Source organism: Geospiza fortis, unplaced genomic scaffold (genome assembly GCF_000277835.1).
Source record: "Geospiza fortis unplaced genomic scaffold, GeoFor_1.0 scaffold166, whole genome shotgun sequence".
NCBI classification, from domain to species: domain Eukaryota; kingdom Metazoa; phylum Chordata; class Aves; order Passeriformes; family Thraupidae; genus Geospiza; species Geospiza fortis.
In genome coordinates this window covers 3,782,517-3,804,754 of record NW_005054310.1, presented here as the reverse complement: position 1 = coordinate 3,804,754, position 22,238 = coordinate 3,782,517, and positions in this window count along the sequence as shown.

Sequence of the window (22,238 nt, the reverse complement as noted above, 5' to 3'; positions counted from 1 at the left end):
CTGAGTAGTAAAGTAAATTGTCTATGTTGTGTTGAATTGCCTTATTTTACCATGAGGAATGTTTTCTATTTTGAAGTATTTACCCTCAGAATAGTCAGTCTGACAACACTGCTGGTTATATTAAGTGCAACGTTCCACCAGATTAGGCACCTGCAATGTCTGAATCAAGGGTTTGGAATATGTGAGGCTTTACTTTGGTTAAAACATTTTGACTAAGATGGCCATGTAGGCCATTTTGGAGGTTCTCCAGCCAACATCAGCTCCAAGTACTAAACCAGATATGCTTTTGAGGACTGGTTGAACATTGATATCCCTTATTACAAAAGCAGAGTATTCTTGCTTTGAATGGGAAAAACCAGATAGATTAAAAAAAAAAAAAGAAAAAGTACTAGAAATTACCCATTCACTTTTGCTGCCTATTTAAAAGAGCAGGCACCCTGCAGGTCTATTTTCCTGCCCTGTGGATGGTTTGGGAAGGTTCAAGAATTTCTGCAGACAACTTCAATTCTCAAGCAAGGACAAAAGTCTCTCAACATAGTCCAAGATGAATCCAAATGGAGAGTTCTCTCTGATCCACCTTCTGAGGACTATACCACCCTTGAGCAGTCTAGAGAGAAAGAACAGAAAATATAATTGGCTCAAGAGGAAAAAAAATGTTGGGTGATGTGTTAAGTTGCTGCTTCCTCAGTTTTGCTCACCACCTAGGATCCAAAACAAGCACTTGCATTTAGAAGCCCTACAGCGTGGCTTTAAGAGTTGCTTTTGCCATTTGTTTCAACACTAGAGAGTATTTTATTCCCCCAAAATACCATAGTGTTCATATGTGCTGTTTTGCAAGGGTGGCCCGCAGTCAATTTCCATCCAGTAAGACAAGTGCTGTCACTCACTGTGGAATGTACATTTCCAGCTTGTCATACAAATGAGCCAAGGGTGAAAAGAAAATAGTGGAAAAAATACAGCACCATAACAGAAAATGACTCACGACCCAATGAGATCAAAATATGTAGGTTAAAATTGAAAAATCCTTTCAGAATAGTTGCAATTAAATGAATTTGATTGATGTATGGGAACACCAGACATCAGCCTTGTGTTAAGAGTCTTATCCTTCAAGTCACCATCAGGAAGGACACGTTTGTTTATTGTTTTCCTCAAATGGATTAAGTATATAGACAAACCTTTTAAATTTGTTTTAGGATATTGCGATTAGTATTACAATAATATCTGCAGCTGATTATATGTCATTGGATTGGGTTTGCATGGCCAAGTTTTGGTAGCACGTGGGCTACAGTGGTGGCTTCTGTGAGAAGCTACCAGAAGCTTCTTCTGTGTCCAGCAGAGCCCATCCCTGGCATCTCCAAAGACAGATATGCCACTGGTCATGACTGAACCAATTAGACACAGTGATAACACTTCTGTGATAAGAGATTTAAGAAGAAAGAAGAAAGTTATTGCACAGTTGTAGTTGTGGCTAGAGAAGAGCAGAGTGAGAATGTGTGAGAGGAGCAACCCTGCGGACACCAAGGTCAGTGGAGAAGGAGGGGTGGGAGGTGCTCCAGGCACCAGAGCTGGGATTCCTCTGCAGCCTGTGGTGCAGCCCATGGAGATGCAGCTGTGTCCCTGCAGCCCATGGAGATCCACAGGGATGCAGAGATCCACGTGCAGCCCATGGAGGAGACCCACACCAGAGCAGGTGGACACCTGAGAGGAGGCTGTCACCCTGTGGGAGGCCCATGGAGAGAGGATCCTTAGCTGGAGAAGCCTTTCCTTGCAGAACTGCACCCTGTGGAAGCGTGACCCACGCTGCTGCAGTCTGGGGAGGACTGCTGCCCATGGGATGGACTCCTGTTGCAGCCATACATGGAGAACTGTCTTCCATGGGAGGTACCCCACAGTGGAACAGGGCAATGACTCCTCCCTGAGCAGCAGGAAAAACAACAGGTCATAACCCCCATTCCCTTCTCCCTGTGCCACTGGGGAAGGAGGAAAAGCTGGGAAGGAGGGACAGGCAGGGGGAAAGTGTTGTTTTTTACTTCTCATTATCCTGCTTGGATTTTGTTAGCAATAAATTCAGTTTATATCTCTAATTCAAGCCTGTTGTGCCCATGACTGTATTTGATGAGTGATCTCTCCTGGCCCCATCTCAATCCATGAACCCTTATTCCTTCCTATTTTCTATTCCTTGCCGTGCTGCAGAGGAGAGGGCAAGAGCGGCTTTGGTAGGGGACTAGCATCCAGCCAGGGTCAACCCACTACAGCCATCTATTCCTCTGCTTGAATACTGATAAACCTGGAACACTGTAGGAATTCACTACACCTCACATTTAGGAAAATCATATTAGTTCTCAGTTTCACCAGTCCACACGTCACCCAGAAAAAAAAAATATCTAATTTGTGTTAGGCCTATACTGCATTTAAAAATTCTGTGCCTACAGCTTGGTCTTTTGCACCACAACCAAGACCTACCTTATGAAGATGCCTTTGTACAAACCAGTGAAAATCTTCTCACATGTCGTGGTACAGCCACTACAGAAGTGTTTTGAGCTAAAGGAGTAAGACAGGAATTTGTACTTATAAGAAAGAATATTCAGTTATGAACACAGGAAAAACATTAACTTAAATATCATGACAATACTTTATGTGTGTATATATATGTGTGAGTTTAAAACAGATTCAGTGATGGCTTTTGGAGTGATTCCTCTAGTGACTACTGCTGTGGTTGTCACTCATCTTGTTTCTGACAGATGAGACATATCAGAAAGCTCTTATGTTGTTACAAATAATTTTGATGTTGGCCATGAAGACAGCTCACTTGCTGGAGAGCACTCTGGTTGGATACATGGGTTCCAGAGGAGAGAAAGAAGACAGAAGCTGAGCCCTGGGGCAGCGACACTCTTGCACTTAGAACAAGTACACAGTGTGAGACAAACTGTCCAAATCTCTTTTTGGGAAAAGATGCACTTACCAAGAAATGTTCTTCCACAATCTCAAGATTTTAGATCTCCTTGAAGAAAAGACTAATTTCACCAAAGCATCATTCAGAAGCATCTTCAATAAAAGACAAGGCAACCAACAGATAAATATTTGCAGATAATGCTGGAACTTAATGAACTACAGGAAAAATACATACATACCTGCTGAGTTTTTCTGACTGGAATATAAAAGGTGTGAGAAAATGCTTTATTTCAGGCATCCAAACTCATCTTGTAAGAAAACACACTTCAGCTCAGTCTAAAAAAATCTGTTATATCATCAATAAATACTTATTAACTAAAATATATGGATAAATATAGAGACCTTCTCTCTTGGTTGCATTGTAGTACAATGTCTTAATATTTTGGGTGTTTTCTGGTAACTTCCTCTTCTGAAATGAAAGACTAAACAGCCTATATATTTAATACCTACCCCTCTGTCTATTTAATACCTACCCCTCTGTCTATTTAATACCTAGCTGCAAAGAAAGACTGGAAAATCCACATGTGCATAACAGGGAAGAATGAGCGCATTTTTAAGACATCGTTCAAATGGTTTGGATTCTGATTAATGAATTCTGAATATTTGGCTAACTTAACCCCAGGGCTTAGACATTCCTTCATGTAGCAATGGGCAATGACGTCAGATGTCATTACTTCTCTCTACCATGTGCTTTATTCCAGCAGGAGAATAAGCAGTAGAAAAGATATGTGATCACTGCTTTAGGAAAGTCAGACATCTCAGAGGCCAGGTCAGGCACCAGACTTCACAGAAATGATTGACAAGTGCTCACATGGCCACAGACTGCACTGCAGGCACAAGAAGTGCCATCAGGGAGGCTGGAACAAGCAGCCAGTGTGTGCCAGGCTCAGAAAGCACCTCTTCCCCTTGCTGTGTTGACGCAGTTGTAAGCCCAAAGAGAAGCATGAAAGCATGCAAAGAAACAAAAGCAGGATATCAGAATTTGCATAAGGTTTGTTTATCCCAGCGCTGACCTCCCTGCCATTAGGCTAAGGAGGGATACAGAAAACAATATTCTGAAGGCAGCTCTTTTGTGAAAATAATGTGGTTACATATGATCCTCCAGTTAATGAGATCCCAGTTTAATACTCTGTAGTGTACCATCGTAACTACGTGGTAGTAAACAAGGCTGCATTTATGAATGCTGATAAAGAAAGTAGTGGAAATTTTTGCATCTGAATCTACGCTGAGCAATGTCCTGTTCCAAGATGCACTTCAGTGCTGGACATGAAAGCTGCTTCTGCTATAAGAAAAACATCTTTCTCTTCTAGTTCCAAACAATCATTGACTGGATAATTTAAAAACAGTTTATTAGAAAACATTTAACACATCTTGAGGTATTTATATTATTTTCAGTCAGCTAGGTCAGACTGATTTCCCAGTGCATCAGGACAAGTGACATTTTACTCTAGTAACACTCTATGTAAAAACTGAAAATGAGACATGCAGAGCTCACCAAGAGAGATAGATTGACATCCAAACAGTTGCATATAGTGGGCATGGGAGACTCTTTGCATTACCTGCATGTCTTCAGCACTGCTGCCATAAGCTGTGTCTGACTGTTGTGTTTTCCATGAACGAATTTAACTGTAATGATGGTTGATAAGGTTGGACACCATCTTAAAGTCAGACATCTGGTCTAAGGTACACATTTCTGTTCTTTAAATTCAATAACATGACATCTGAAAGCAAGTTATCCCATTTAGCTTTCGATTCCTTTCTTAGGGATGGCATGAATAGGAGGTGCCTAGGTCTCTCCATTGCCTCTAAGAAGCATCTTGATAAGGGGCCATTCTCATTCCAGTATTATTTAGTTCATGATAAAGGACTGTTTTACTTGCTTAGTTTTGAATGTTTATGCTTGATGACTTGTTTGGGGTTTGATTTGGTTTTATTAATTTGTTTCTTTTTGTGGTTTTTTTTGGGGTTTTTTTTCTGAAAGAAACATACATGATGGCCTTTGAAAATTCACAGTTAAATTTTGTTAAAATTGAATATAATTATATCCTTCAGTAATGGGAAGCACTTTTTCTAATAGATAGCAATAAAATGTAACTTTTGAGGCTGAAGAAATACACGGAAAACTGCTGTAGCTATTTGAACTTCATTATTGTGAGAACACAATTATTATCTATGTATTATTAGTAGTTTGATTTTAGATCCAGGCTAAATAAGACATACTAAGGGAATGAGGACACGTAAAATGAATGGTTGGCTACAACAATTAGTTTAACAGTAAGATGAAAAGTAATACAAAAATTAGTGTTATAAGTCCAAAATAAGAATTGCAAACTCTCTTATGCCCTGCCATATAGGAGCAGGTCTGCAACACATATTTCAAGAACTTAATCAGGAAAAACTGCCCAAGTTTCTGCCAGGGGTTAAAATGCAGAGTCATCATTTCACAGCATGACTTGAAATTTTGGTAAACCACAGAAGTAATCTGTCATATTTCATCTTATCACAAATATTTTTGCTATGACTTCATAAGCATGAGGAATGTTTGAAGAGCAATGAAGGGGAAGATTTACTTTGTAGCTACTCCAATTTAGACTTGAATTAGTACATTCCCCAAACTCATGCATACAAGTTGGTTGCAAGTATAGGCTATACAAGAAACACCCCCAACTTCCTCCTCACCTTCTCCTTAGCCTTTGTAAATGCTCCTTTTCACCCTAGCAAACTTGGGATCCAGATAAATTGCTACAGCTTATGTATGTGTTCAGCAAACATGGCAAAAAGGTCAGCAGCTGGAGAAAAGACTGTCATTAATAAATGCTGTGCAAAAGGGGGTTTGACTACAGAAGTACGAGTGAAGACCTTTGTCCATGCCATGTCTACAATATGAAGAAGGGTGTGAGAAGGCCCTGCAGACCCCAAGTGGAGAGCAGCCCTTCTGGCCAGGGCAGTTCTCCGGTGCAGTGACCATCGCAGGGATTGTGGCTCTCCTTGCCTTGTGGCACTCACGGCTGTTCTGTCCTGCAAAGCTCAGCCCAGACAGGCAGTGGCTTCGCTGCTCTCCATGCTGAAAGAGCTCATGGTTATGGTACCTGGGCACACGGGTGGAGTTTGATGCAAGAGGACCAATTCTCTCAACTGGAATTTCACAGTTTCACTGGACAGATAAGCTTGATAGACAAACAACCTCCTGAAATCTCCTGAAGTATTGTTTGAGACCTCTCCAACAGCGCCCTCTATGATGTGTGCTTGCAAACCAATAATTGCTTTCAGCTATAGAATAAAATCTGATCAATTTTTCAATTAAGTTGGAAGCTATACATTTTACTAAGTCTGGTTTTGCCTACTTTGTTTCTTACTTATGATTTTTTCTTGGAAGGTATAAGCTTTGAAAAGTTCAGCTAGTTTGTTTACAACCAGATACCACAACTTTTCTTTCAAAACATGAGGTCTGGTTGTGATTTACTAAATAGTGTGTGACACTACTCCTTCATAACAAAATTCTAACATGGACTGTTTACCATTACAGTCTGTCTTCTGCCTAAAAGCACCCATATGAGTGAGAGGTCCTCATCTAGACATGAAAAAAATGAGGTTTTTCTGTGGCTTTGCTTCTTTAAGTGGCCCAAATACTCTCCTTGTAAAATTAGAAGCAGTAGATCTAGTAAGAGGCTCAATTTGAAGTCCAACTTTTTCCAATGGTAAAGAAATTCTAACAGCATTAGTTTCTGCCTTGCTAAATCAACTGGCTCCAGAAGTTGTTGTCTAACGTGTCTCCATGTTGACATCTGGAAAATAGTGAAGCTGAGGACTCAGTGGTTTCACAAAAGAGTAGATGACCAATTTTTTGCTGAATTTCTGTAAGTTTGCATTTGATCTAGCACTAACTGCTATTAGAGCTTTCTTTTCTCTCTGAAATTTACAGAAAATTTTTGCTCATGATACCCTAAAGCAATTTACAAAAAACCTGAACCAATATCTCTGTTTTCACAGATATAGAAAATTAATGCACAAGTTACTTGGACTGTGCAACTGAACAGCTCAAGGTTGACACAAGCTTCCTGAGCATTTGAGATCTGATTAGCCAAACCTGAAAAACAGAGTTAGCAGTTACAAGTTATGAACCCTGCTCTGGAAACCAGATCTCTCACCTGAGGCAGAGTATCTGCCCATAATCTGTGCACAGCCCAATGCCATGCTCAATAAAACAACTTAACTGGCTGGCACTGAGGATGCTGGGGCTGGGATGGTCAATACTTCCAGATGAAGAGGCAGAAGCTCAATTGAAGGCAATAACTTCATGGCTTGGGACTTCCTGGTCTTCCTGTGCTCCAGATGCACTGTGGTTTCAGCACTCGGACTACTGCCTGTCCCCCATGCTCTGCTCCCACCTCTGACCTGCCATGGACAGCACAGTGCACCCCCAGGCCCCCTTCTTTTTATTAACACTGCAAGTTCTGGTGCATATTTTAGGTTGTTGCCAACCTTCTGAATAAGGACAAACATCCTCCCTTTCCTAGCCAGGCTTTTCTGGCAAGATTCAGCTCTGGACACATAAATGCAGGTTATCTACATGCAAGCTGGGTGCCAATTTATCTTATTTCCCAACATAGCCAGTGAAGAAAAGACAAACAGTGGTGCCTAGGCCATAGGATACATTTTCAAATTGATTTAACTTCTTCAACTTAGCCTTCTGGTGCTGTCTGAGATGGCCTTGGGTATCTGCCTGGCCTCCAGCAGTCACTACAGGTGACCTGAGGTCCCCTGAAAATCCTGTGACATATCTGACAGCCCAATGGAGATGTCTAGATTCCTCAAAGGCATTGTAAATGACATCTGAATCATGCCTTGTGTTTTCTTTGGAGAGAACTGAATCATTCTCTAGGCTCCACTAACTGCTGACTAGTTCTAAATCCACCAGCGTGGGAGCTCCAGCACCCCACTCATATGCAAATGTCACATGAAACCCAGGTTCCTGCTGCCTTGTCTAACTCTCACTGCTCTGTTATCTTTCCTGAGACACCTACTTGGACTTTGCTTAATTTATTCTACTGTTCTGCCAATTAGCAGTCAAGTATGGCTGCTTTATTTTTAAATAAATTTCAGGCTTCTTACAAATATTTCTTCCAAAGAGTAATAGGGCCCTTAGAAGCTGTTAGAAGCTGTGCCAATAGCTTGCTAGGACTTCACTTACAAAGCCGCCACAGTTTCTTCTCAGATAAAGGCTCTGTCTTGGTGTCTCAGTTCAAGAGGTCTGCATGTTCTGCTGAGCTATAAAAGTCTGCTTTTCAATCTTAATACCCTTACCTCCCACCTTTTCTTTTTCAAATTAAAAGATGAAAAATCTTCATAGTGCCTATAGGAGGCTAGATTTTTTCCTGTTTCACAATCACTAAGTTTGTGCGGCTCCTTCCCATCCCCTGCTCCTGGGTCAGGATGCTACTGCCTACACCAGTGCCTAAGTCCTTGTTTGAAATACTGAAGGACATGCAGCATGGGACCCATATCACCATTTCTGCCCATCCTGACTTGAAGGCTTAGCTCCATGGTAGAGTATTGAATAGAGGAACTGTGACTGTGTCACTGCAGTTGGACATCCAGGGCTGACGCAGAGCCTGAGTCGTTGATGTTGATGGTCTCTTCCACCTCTGTGCTGAGGTTTTTTCCTGATAAACTCTGCAGAGGTTAGCATTTTTTCTGCTTTGTTTTTTCATTTAAGCCATTTATTTTCCTTAATTTGAAGGCAGTGTCTTCCCTGGCTGCTCTTACTGTCTTTTAGCAGTAGAAGGCCTGGAAATGGATGACCATGAAAGCAAAATGTGTTATTGGCATGGGTGTTATACCCCATGTACTCAATGCAGAAATCCAAGTGAGGGCAAAGTCAGGTCAAACTTCCAGTTAAAGAGAGCATCAAAAGGAGAGGAGGTGGCACAACCCTTCCTCTTCTCCTGCATCCAGCTCCAGCATAAGGGTAGCATTTCTGAAAACAAAAACGGGCTCTTATAATTGGGAAAGCGTTCTCCCTGCCCAGCCCTTTCAGATCCAAAGTGAAAGCCAAGTGAAAATAGCCAGAAACACTAAGGTAGGGAAGAAATATCCAAAAAAAGGGAATAAAATTCTTATCCTAGCAACAACAGCAGCTGAGGGAGGGAAACAGTTGAATGAGGGTGTCTTTTTTGAGGCTGGTGATGTTCCCCATGCTCAGTAGGTCACAGGACTCTCTGAATGATGTGGAAGCTGCCATTTCCTTGGCCTTTGCTACTCTCTGACATAGATTTAGGGAAATAGAAAGGCACTGAATGGTGGGCAGGCATTCCAGCCATTTCTAAGGGCCCAAAGCCACCAACATGGCTCAGGCAGGAAGCAGGAAAGGAGTGTCCTGCTGGCATGAAATATTCACACTTGGCAGAAGGGAGGTTACAAGGTCAAACACAATTCTTGAGGGTCCTCAACACTGTCTGTATGAGGAAAGACAAGGACCAGAGTTTGGGTTCAGAACTGCAAAGCTGCTCTAGCCTCTCTGCAGTAAGAGGATCCCTATCACAACTCTCAGGGGGGAAGCAGGCACCTTTACCCCTGTAAGGGGCAGGTTACCTCTGTAAGGCTCTGTTAGCCACAGCCCCTAGGGCCACTGAGCAGGCTCCTGAGCTGAGTTACAGGCTCTGGAGAGGAGCAAAATACTTTGTACTCAGAAGGAGATTTTGAAGTTTACTAAGAATTTAGCAGTATGTGCCCTCCAGCATAAGCAAATCTCCCTTTTCCCTCTTGAGTACCAGATGTTGCCTGCTGCCATTTCTCCTATTTCCAGGGCACGGGCAGAGCTCATTAAAACCATCTCTATACTCCTTACAGCTGTGGTGGGTTGATGCGGGCTAAATGTCTGCTGCCCACCAAAGCTGCTCTATCACTGCCCTCCTCAGCTGGACAAGGGAGAGAAAATATAATGAAAGACTCTTGAGCTGAGATAAGGATAGGGAAAGATCATTCACTGATTACTGTAATGGGCAAAGCAGACTTGACTTGGGGAAATCAGTTGAATTTATTACTAATTAAAATCAGAGCAGGATAATGAGAATGAAAACAAATCCTAGGAACACCTTTCCCCGACCTCTCTCCTACTTCCTGGGTTAAGTTTGTTCTTGGTTCCCAATGTCCTCCCTGCAGCAGCACAGGGACACGGTGAGAATGGGGCTATGGTCAGTTCATCACATGTTCTTTCTGCCACTGCTTCTTCCTCAGGGAAAGGAGCTCTTATTCACTGACCTTGGTGTCTGCACAGGTGTTTCTCTCACATATTCTCACTCTGCTCTTCTCTGGCCACTATTACTTCTGAGCAACAACTGCTTTTTTCTTCCTTTTGTCCCCCCCTCATAAACATGTAATCACAGAGGTGTGGCTAACACCTCTGATTGGTTTGGCCTTACTCTGTGGCAGGTCTAGCTGAGAACTGGTTGGCACTGGCCCCGTCAGAGTCAGTGGAAGTTCCTGGCAGCTTTTCACAGAGGCCACTCCTGTAGCCCCACCACTACCAGTACCTTGCCACACAAGCCCATTACCACAAGAAAAGGGTTATATGGAAGGTTTGGGGCAAAGGGAGATCTACAGGCTCTGAGGGAATCAGAGCATGTGCTGTTGTGACTAAACCCCTCGTCTAACTCTCCTTGCCTTCCAGTGGAGGAGGGAAGATTTGAAGAAATCCCTCTGGATACCACTTGCAACACATCATTCTTAAGGCTAAGCTCAAAAATGAGTATCCAAAAAGCTTCCACCACTTCATTTATTTTTTATAAGATGAGTGGATTGGATTTCTGGGGACAATGTGACTTCAGTTAGAGGTCTTTAATTCCAGCATCAACAGTTTTTCCTTTAAAATCATTGGACATATTCCTGGTGATTTTTGGACCTATAGCCCACAGCATATTTTTTATTCTTCCATCACCAAAGAGATTAGTAAGATCTGATTCTGAGGCTGGAGGTGGAAGCGCAGAGCTTAGCAGTAGGTTGAGTTCCCTATGATATACCCTGTGTAAGCAGCCCTGTCATTGTTCATAATTTTTTCTCAACACAATTTGCAAGAGAAATGACAGTAATCTACATTTCCTCTAAAACTATTATCATTCTGCTATGGCACTAAAATTCATCTGCCCTCAAGAAATGTTTCAATAGGAACCTCCATGTATAATACATGTTTTTAATTTATTATTAATGCACTTCAATCTGAATCGCAAATTCAACATGATGTCTGACTTTTTTCAAACTCGTTCTGTTCCATGTCAGCTCTTATAACATGTTCCTCATCATAGCATCTGAACAACAGACAGTGCATTAAGTGATGGACTTAAAAATCAGTCACACACTGTTTAGCTTCTCAGCTTTGGCCCAGAGGTAGAAGTCTGGACCATGTGGAGCATTCAGTTTTGAGGGGATTTTTGGTTTGGTCTGATGCATGTTTTCTTTTAAAATATTCATATTTCAGCCATTCAAAGCAATGGCTTTTAGCATTAGAGTATGTGATGGTCAGGTTAGTGACAGGCCTTAGTTCCTGCATGATTAGCTCCACTGGCTTAGTGAGGCCCACGCAGGGACTGACAGCCCTCACCCCTGTGATAAAGCACCAGTCATCCCTTGGCAGGTACCAGCTTTGGTCTTGACCCCAGCATGTCAGGACACTTTGTAGATGGGCATAGGCTCAAAATAAAGATTAAATCTAGCAATTAGCTACAAGCCCTAAGAGCTAAGCTCCTGTGCCTGCAGAGCTGTGGCTGGTACCCCTGCCTGGCTGCAGCGCTGGACCCATGGAGCTCTGAGTTAGCCTGTGCAGCTCACAGCTTTGCATTTGTCCTTAGGCTACCCCACGGCCAGGGAGACTGCAGCAAGTCTCCAGGTGAGGGAAACTGCAGTGACAACACAGATCACTCCATACACAAGCCCTGGGGAGAGGCAGGGCTTTGTTAGGACATCACCAGCATCCCTCTCACAGACAGCAGTGCACGGTCTCAGAGCACACAGCCACTGCCAGGCTGCATCAGGCATTCTCACCATGTAAAATGGTTCCTAAAGCTTCTGTGGTCCCTTCCCAGCACTACCCATTTGCTCCCATGGAGAGAAGGTTTAATAGCCCAGTTACCACCTGGAGACAATAACAGCTATGCCACAGGACATGCAGAGCCAGTGGGATTCTTTTCAGAAGCTGAGAAACAGGGGGAATTGAAGCCAAGAAACAAGCACAATGCCACACACTGTCATTTCCCTTTGCAGAAATCTAAGGAGCTATAGGGAATTGTAGATTTTAGAAACGGTTATCTCTTTTCAGGAGCACAGGATATTTTGCTGCTGATGTAAATATTCCATTTATGACTGTAATCTTGATATCCAGCTCCTGTGTGTTGTTCAAAAGGCACCCCTCAGACTACTTCCTCAGGCAGTCAGTAAAATAGTAAAAATCCCACAAGTCACAATTTGCTACAGAAGCACAGACACTATGAGCTATACAGCAGCTGGAAGGAGTCCATAAAATACATCAAAGCATCCCTTTTGAAGTTCTTTGAGAACATGAATGGCAAGCTAGTGCTGAACAACTTTGCATCCAACCATGGCAAATGTGAGATTGCTTTACTTGAAAGGAACAATCTAGCCAAATTTTCTTTCAAACCTCTGAAAAGAAAAAAAATTCATGTGAGTAAGCATTTCAGAAGAATGAGTCTGAGCCAAATAATCATCATTCTGACACTCATAAAACTCACTTCAATAAAGACACCAGCACATATTACAATACTAATACAGCTATAAGAACCGGGGAACAGACTGAGCCCAACATCTCCCAGCAAGTCAGAAGCAATCCTGGGAAGACAACTCAAGCATCTAACTTGCAGGTTTCTTGTGTATCAGGCTACATCTCCCCTTTTAAAGAGCTGTGTTGCCATCTCTGCACTATATCCCTGGGTGTCACAAAGCAGGCTGCAAGCCCCAGAAACCAAGGAGAGGAGAGAAAAGCAGTTTGCACCCTAAGAGTCTGATTGCTTTCTGTAGAGGTGAGCCCATCAAAGGGCAACCAGGTTATATCCACCTGCAGGACAGACACCTTCCAGGCTCATCCTTATCGGGTCTGTGCAAACTGAGCCAAGATCTCATCTGAGGCAAGGCATCATGAACAGATAGGAAGTCGAACTAAGAAGGAAAGAAAGAAGGAAAAAATACTACCAGTAAGGTAATAGTGCATTTACCACCATGGACTGTGAAGGGGTATACAGAAAAGCTGGTCTTGGGCAACAGATATTTGATGAGTATGGAATACAGAGTAAATTTTAAGAGGCTGTATTCCACTAACAGGGTTAAATTCAGAATTGCACTCTGAACAAGGTAGAGAAAGCACAGCACCAGCTCTTCCTTAGCTGCTGCAAAAATGTTTTTTAGGAAAGAGATGAATCAGTGATCACAGCAGCAAGCCTGATATCCTGTGAGTTTCCTTTATGACTGTCTGAGAGTTCCATGCTTTCCATACCGGTGAATCCCTTGTGCCCAGCCAGCCATTCCCCAAAATAGGCCAGCCTGATCCCTCTTTTCTCCAAGCTTAATTTCTGTTCATGAAAGCCAGCTGTCACTCAGGTGTTCCTATTAAATTTGCAGTTCAAAATGGTGTGAGTGTTTAAAAATTTTACTAATATTCTATTTGTGGGAAATAGCTCTATGATATTCTAAGGAATTGTATTTTAATTTATAAATATTTGATTAATGCAGCTTCTGAAATATTACCTTATCAGCTTTTTCTCTATGATACACACCCTTATCAAGATTTTAAGACCAAAATATGTAAAGAGTGCAATGTCTTTCTTTAGAGAGCACAATGTGGGGGCAAGGAAGCTCAGGGAAGTCTGAAAGGATGGATACTCGAGGACATGGGTGACCCACTTCCATGTGCACAGAGGCAACTTATGGTCCTCAAAATTTGACAACCATACTTCCATCCACAAATCTGAGCACATAAAGCCCTCATTGCAAAACTGGGGAAGGGTTGCAGCCTCCCAGTTGCTGCTCTACCAAAGAAAGCAGCTGGCACACCCAAGGCAGCTGTGCAGGAAGCTGTACAGATTTACTTCTGGTAGTGCTGGAAAACCAGACCCCTTTGGGATTAGGCAATATTAAGTGATGTCTTGGAGGCTCTGGGTGTTGGATGTACGTGCTGATGGAGGAGGGGGCAATTTAGGTGAGTACCCAAGTCCTTTCATGCCCCTGAGCTACAGGTGAGACCAGAAACATCCTGAGGCGGTGGATTTCATAAACTGTGGATAAAGGTATGAGATTTTCCAAAGAAAAATTTTGTTGGACAAAACCTTAAATATAATTATATTAATGAATAACCCAAAGATGTGCAGTCTCCAGAGCCATTCAATATTTAATGCTGCTATTTTCAGGTTAATTTATGCTGGTTGTTTGGGACTTTGTTCCTGCTCTCTGACTATCACTAAGCAGAGGTGACAGTTGCCTTTGAAAGACAGATTCCGTTTGAAGCTGCCAGAATTTTCCTGAAGTGGTTAAAGATTTCCAGCAGATATTTGTGAATGATCAAAAGGAGCTGAGTCACCTTACTGAAGAATTAGAAAAGAAAATAATCTTTAAGCAGTTTCTCACAGAAATACCTTACAAGATCTTTATCTGCTCAAAGGGCATTACTTTGAAATCTGGATTTTGATCATAAAGGTGATTCACTAAGACACTCAAAGACATGGTTTAAGCACATCTGAAGTCAATGGATCTTGCATAAGTGCATGCATTCAAGTGTACCTACTTACTCTGCTAGGAAGGGATCATTTCTCAGAACGAAGGTTTAGATATTAGCCCTGACATTCATCTCGGTGGTCTGCAGTCATGACCAAGAGTTTCTGGCAGAAACATGCACAGTGAAAAGCACTTACACATTCAATCTCAGAAGCATCATTTACATTGGAGAGAGTTAAATGATGGATATGCCAAAACTTTACAAAAACGGATAAAGCAAACACTTCCAGATTGGCTGCAAAAAAATGATAAACATGGGGTCAGCACTGCTGTGAAGAAAAAAAAATCCATGGTGGAAAAATGCAGTGGTTTAAAGAATAAAATTCTGGTGCCCTCACTAGAGTGTGTGTCACCCAGGAAGGATGCCAAAGACTCTAAATATTAGAGAAGTGAGGGGTTTGGGGCTGATTTCCCTGCTCAGAGTGCCAGCATTAAGAGCAATTACAAGGCAGAGGCTTTGAGTGGACTTGGGATGAAAATCTAAGCAAGAGTTCAAGAAGCTGAAGGAGTCCTGAAGTTTTGTGACAGCAGAATACAATGACAGTGACACAGTAAGTGATAGTGAGAGGCTGTAGAAATTCTATCAGGTGCTGGAGAACACGTAATTGCATTATGCCAGTCTCCTGAACAGGCTAATCAACCCATGTTGACGGATTTCATTAGATCTGTGAATGCCAGATAGCGCTTTAAACACCAAGATGTGCTTTGTAGATAAACTCTCAGCTTTCCATGGAGAACTGGACAACTTTTACAACACTGTGAAGAAAACTGGAGATCAGAATGTTTCTGGATACTTAAACATACAGATAATGAAGACCTTTGCAAATCATATTAAAAATACTGGGGCACTTTCTAGCAGAGAAGTATTACCAGGAAATGACTGAAGCATTCTGTGATGGTGTTCACGGGGGTCCCAGGATGAGGGAAGAGACGAGGATTTGACTCCATGTTTCAGAAGGCTTGATTTATTATTTTATTATATCTATTACATTGAAACTATACTAAAAGAATAGAAGAAAACTTTTCATCAGAAGGCTAGCTAAGCTAAGAATAGAAAGGAATGATAACAAACATTATAGAAAGGAATAACAAAGGCAGCTGTCTCAGACTCTCTGTCCGAGCCAGCTGGGCTGTGATTGGCCATTAATTATAAACATCTAAGATGGGCCAATCACAGATGCACCTGTTGCATTCCACAGCAGCAGATAACCACTGTTTACATTTTGTTCCTGAGGCCTCTTAGCTTCTCAGGAGGAAAAATCCTAATGAAAGGATCTTTCATGAGAAGATGTCTGTGACACATTCCTACTTCCACAGGGCAGTACTGACTCCTGCACTTCCAGACAGGGGAGAATTGAAAGTGCAAGAGGGGCCCAGAGGTCACAGATACCTGTACTTCAAGTGCAGCAAACAAGGACCAGTACAAGATTCTGTACTGCCTGATGAAAACTGAGCCAGAGCTCAGATAAAAAGGGTGAGGCTTGGCAAGAGGAAACTGAAGCAATTAGCATCCTTATTGCATCCTTAATGCTGCCTGGGCTGTGTTCTCAGCCCTGTGCACCAGTGAGAGGCAGAGTTCTCAGCAGTGGAATTTCTTTGACTTTTTTCTAGTAACAGAATGGTCCATCATTTCTAAATGCTTACAGAAAAAAAAAATGCATTCAGAAGGCTCTGTGAAGGTCATTCAGGGATTGAAAAATTTCACAGGAGAACCAGACACATTTTAGATTGACCTCAGTTGACCTCAGATGAACTGTGGCATTATGGAATGTCTAAAGGCTTTTCAATGTAGCAAAATACAAGACAAGACAAGTGAAATAACCCATATTGGTGGTACAGAGAAGGCAAAAACTTGCTGCCTGGAGCAAAGTAAGCATCAATTTGTTTAATCTGATGGAAAAAAAATGCTTCTTATTTATAAATATTTTTCTAAACTAGCAGACACTCCTTTCTAGTCTGAACACATGCTTTGACATATTTTGCATGAGTCATCACATATTTTGTAATGCATTTATTAGAGTCATACCCATGAGCATTTTTGAATTGACAAACACTTTTGTCATTGAATATTACTGGAACCTCTGTTTAATTTGAGTGAAACCCATCTCTGCACAGACTATGATATGAATTCAATGCACTATTTTAATTATCACAAAAGAACAAGCCAGGTTTAGGATTGTGAATATTTACTGCACTGGCCTTTGACAGAAAAAGTTGTGTATGTACATGACTGCAGAAAAGCAAACTTTCAATTCTCACATAGCAATTTTTATTACAGAAATGCAAGTCCAGTAAGGGATATGATTGTTATAATCAATCACAGATGACCAGAGACAGATGAAACATGGATCACTCACAGTCACCGTGGACTCCACTCACAATAAGCCATATTCAGATATGCTTTCATATGTCAGACAGTATTCCCAAATTCTATCAATATGGACATTTTTGGAGGAGGAGTAATCTTACAAGAAGAGAAGAAAAATAATAAGGTCCAGAATGTATGCCTAAATTTTTATTCAAAGACTTTAAATACACTAAAAGAATATATTTTTTTTCCTCCAGATCCATTCCCAGGAATCATTTTCTGTATCTACTTATATCATCAAAAGCAGTAAAAAAGACTAAACTTTCTAGTTTAGTCTTGAATTATTATGCTGCCATTTATTCCTTTACCGTTTTTCACTTTCAGAGTTGGGCAGATAATCTAGATTTCCTTTCATAGTTAGATTTCTAGGATATTAATCTTTTCAGGGGCAGACTTTGGATGAGTGGATTGCAGTAAAAATTTTAGACTCAGCATGTTATTTTTCTCTTGCATTTTTGCTGTTTTTTCCTGGTCTGCACAAAGACACCTTCATACCTAAAAAATTCCTACTCTTGGCATGCTGCATATTAACCAGAGGCTTCTGATGTCTTTACATGATGGCATTCACTAAGGTTTTTTCCATCAATTCCATTATTCTTAATCTTAAGGTTCAATCTTATAACGAATAGATAGCTATTTCATCTTGCATCTTGCATTCATCTTGCATTGCATCCTTGTGCAATTTCAAAAGACAATTTCACAGGATCACTCTGGTTTGAAAATATGAAGGCAGATGCCATTTTGATGCTTTTTTGAGAAAAAGAACAAAAATGTGCTTGAGGCCAATCTGCAAACCAGTGTGCACTTTCATGTGAGTTTTCTGGAAAAGTCATATTTCTAAACTTATCTTGCTGCTGGTGAGGCATACATGAAATGTGGGCAGAAGCTCAAAGGCTGCATGTAAAGCAATATGGAGCATTCGCAGCCCATCACTCTGACTGATTCTATCAAAACCATTTATATCCTTCCTCTGGTGGCCCAGAGAGCTACATTTGTAAGTGTCTTACATGCTGAGAGGCAGAGAGAGACATAAAACCACATAAACTGAAGAAAGATTATTGTCCTTGTACTTCCCCTTTTCCTTATTTCTTAGTTGTTCTTTCTGCAATTCAACTTTCCCCTGACCATGAGTATGATGCAACAGCCTGGGTCTTCTCACACCTGCAGTTAGAGGCCAAAGAAAAAAAGGAACCATGGCCATCCCATGTCAAAGGCAGGGATTGACCTTAATGTGATGTATGTTGCAGGTGGTCTCCAAGTTTTCTAGTCAGTGGGCCACAGTCAACTCTCTCCATTGGCCAGGAGTCATCAGGTTTCTCCTTCATCAAACTGCAAATGAACTCTTCCTGTAGCCAATTTACATTATATAATCTTCATAAAGTTATGAGAACAAGCTGCACTGAGATTTTAGTAAGATCAACAGAAAAGCAAATCTTTCTAAACTTTTTCACAGGTCCCCAGGTTGAGGGCTGGGGTTTATCTTTTTCTCTTTTGACCCCAGTCTACATTGACAGGTTTGTTGACATTATTCCATGGGAACAACCCCACCTCTGGTTGATTTGGGGTTTTTGTTCTGCCCTGTCAAGTGCTCCCCTCATCTTTCACCCCTCCCCGCACTGAGCAGTGGGCACACACTGTGCACTCTCATGGTTCTCATACCACTTTCATCTGCAAATTCAATTCCCTGGTTTAAAACTGTGCTCCCAGTCCTACTTGGCAGGAAGAAATATCTTCCCCAAAATGAGATTGGCTCTGATATTAATAGAAGAAAATAAGAGAAATTCTTTATTCATGTCAGTTAGGAGTGTTTGAATAGTCTTTTGACCATTTGGTTTGGGTTGAATATTTTAATGGGTGTTCTTGTGAACATGTTTGTGTGTGGCACACATTTGCAGCAGAATAACCTCTCTCTCTGCAGCACTCATTGTCTTCTCAGATCCATCCTGCATGGAGGGTCAGTGTGACAAGTGACATTTAACCTCTGCACACCGAAACAGGATTGATGTGCTGCTCCTCTTCAGAATGTGCACCTGCTTGCAAAGGCTACCATGTCAGAAGCAGCTTATCCAGAAACTAAAGCAGATTCAGCAAATGTGTCTTAAGAACTGCTGAACATGGTCTCAATGAAAAGGACTAATAGATATGGAATCTGAAAGTAACTTTGTTGAAAGAGAAAATTGACAAAGACTTTTTACAAAAGGTACTTCTTTCAGTTTTCCATCATAACTTGTTAACATTTGTTCATGGTAATACCACCTTACAATGGCATTCATTAAGTGTTTGATACAAAAGGGAGGAAGCCAAAAGGTTAAGAACCCTTAACTCTGAACAGGACCCACACAACATGACTGCTACCATAATCTCTTTATTATTGTCGAGAAAAACATCACATTTTCACTTCTCCACATGCTAGAAGTACAAAGTTAGTTCTAGAGAAAACTGTATGTCTCCAACATATAGCAGTCTCTGCACTCCACAAGAGAAAATCATATTTTGATAGTGTTAAAAAAAAGTTTCAAAAAATTTCTAGTTTTTATTGAGATGGGAAAAAATTAACCCAGTGCAATCAAGATGACAAAAACACAGTATCAGTCATTTGAGATTATTATTAAAGAGATTTACTTTTGTTATTACTTTAGTTTTATTGTTTGTAAACAGTAAATATGAATCTTTCTGATTAATGACTGAGGAAACAAAAAGTAAGGAAGTGCACTAATAGACATCCATTAAACTAGATTAATCTTTCCAAAGTAATTTTTTTCTGGGATTTCCTTGACAACATTATTTTGGGACAACTATTATATTAAAGAAGTGTTCTAAAGATATAGAGTACTGCTTTGTAAGTATAACTTTTCATCTTTGTTACTTTTTTATCAATCCTTTTTCCTTTTTCTCCAGGAAAAAAAGTAAAAAGAGAGTGCAGGTAAATAAATTTATAATCCAGGTCCACAGATGAAGGCTTCCAAATGCAGAATGAGTGTGTCTGAATTAAAGCCAGTGGAAGGCTGTAAAGTGCCCATACACTGAGGGAAAGGAGCCTGTGGGGATGCTGCCCAAGAGACAGCATGATGAGAGAATGTCCTGACCACCAAACTCCTTTCCCAAAGGTGAAAGCCAGCCTGCCACAGCTTCGCTGGCTCAAGGCACAAACCCACATTCAAGCTTCCAGACAGAGTTGTGTCTTCTCTGTGCTTTCCAGGCAGCTCTGTATGATGTGATGGTAGCCAGTGGCACAACACACCACCCCAGATAGCTCTAAAAACTCAGTGCTGAGCTCTGAAACATGCAGTCCATCTGCACACATATTGCTCACTGCAAGCACACTCACAAGCATTACCTGCAGCAGCATCTGATGAGAAAGATAACATTCCTTTTCTTGCAGGGGGAGGCGAGGATGATGACAGAGGTTTAAGGTTTTTTCCTGGTAGTATAGCATGTCTGGGAATTAGTGGTCTCTGGCAGTGCCTCAGCACTCACAGGCCCTGTGCAGATTTCTCACCTGCAGCTCAGTGTGTGGCAGCCTCAGAGAGGTTATCAGCCACCCTCCTGAGCCACCTGTGACCAAAGAGATGCGCTGCTTCTTCACAGCACAGGTGCCTACAAGGAAGGGCCTTTTCCAAGGCTGAGAGTAATGTCCCAGCTTCCTCTTGCAGAGAACCTTAAACACAAAGCACCTTTCAAAAGCTCCTGGGATCCTTCTTTGAGTATTCAGCAATGTCTGTTGTCCATGAAGCTCCAGCATGCCAGTGAAAGGATAGAATTCTCCTTTAGTTTTGCTTAGAATCCTTTGCAGGGGGGAAGATGGTAATTTGTATTATTTTGTATTGTAACTTATTTGATGTTATGTAAAATTTATTTCAGAAACGCTGGTGGCCTTGTAATCCAATGAGGTTAAAGACCACATGCAGTTTTGTGAAGCCAGTACTTGCATTTCAATATCAGCTGCTTTTGATGTCTCCTTAAAACTGCCTTAAGTTGGTCTTGAGTGAGATAATAGTGTTGCAAGAAAAGGAAAAAAAAATTTTTCTATGTATACACTAAATTCAATAATTAAGCCTAATTGGGTGTAAAAACGTCCAAGCAAAACAAACAAGCCCTCATCACCTTAAATGCAACCATAAGCAGGTTCTGGGAATATATGTAAATTGGAAAAACTCATGAGATAAAGAGAGTTTAATAAGTAAAATTAAAACTAACAAAATAGAAAAATAAAGCCAAGAAAAAAAGTAATAAAAAAAAACCAAAAATATTGCTCATCACCAGCTGACCAATGCTGACAGACTCCAAGCAACAGCAGCCCTGGAGAGTTCCCTCCCTCACAAGCTTTTATGGCTGAGCATCATGTTATATGGTAGTCTTGGACATTGTTGGGATCAGCTGTCCCAGCTGTGTCCCCTCACAACTTTTTGTGCACACTCATCCTGGCCACTGGCAAGGTACTTTGGGAAGCAGAAATGGCCTTGAATCCTGTGTAAGCACTGTTCAGCAAGAGCTAAAACGTGGGTGTATTATCAACACTGTTTTGTTTGAAGATCCAAAATATCCCACATGAGCTGCTATGAAGAAAATTAACAAAATCCCAGCCAAAACCAGTACAATCCCTTAAGCAAAAAGCATAATGACAATTGCACCTCTAACAACTAGGCCTCTAGGGTCCATACCAAGCCCACAGAGCCATCAGACAAACCTTGACCACAGCATGTTGGGCTGGTTGTGGTGACAAACATATTGGCACCACCTTCATTGTGACAATGCAGTACACACAGCATCAGGAAGAAAACTGCATTAGGAGCAAAATGCAGAGTTGTTTCTCAGTTTCCAGCTGCTGGGGATGCATGGGGGGCAAGATGGCTCAGGAAGGAGAGAAGGTGGTGGCTGTAGTGATGCCTAGGAAAGGATGATCTCGTAACTAGAGCACCCAGGGAGCAAATGCTTTCCTGTGCATTCATCTGGGGGATGCTCTGTGCATTCCCCCAGTGTGTAGGAGCCAAGCCAAGCCCTAAAAGAGAAAACAAGGGGACTGGGGAGGAGTGAGGTAGAACGTTGTGGCAAAAGGGCCAATGTCTCTGGCTGTGAGCAGGAGAGGACATGCAGTGGGTGATGCTGCACCCCACCAAGGTGTCCCACACTTGTGCCCAGGCCCTGG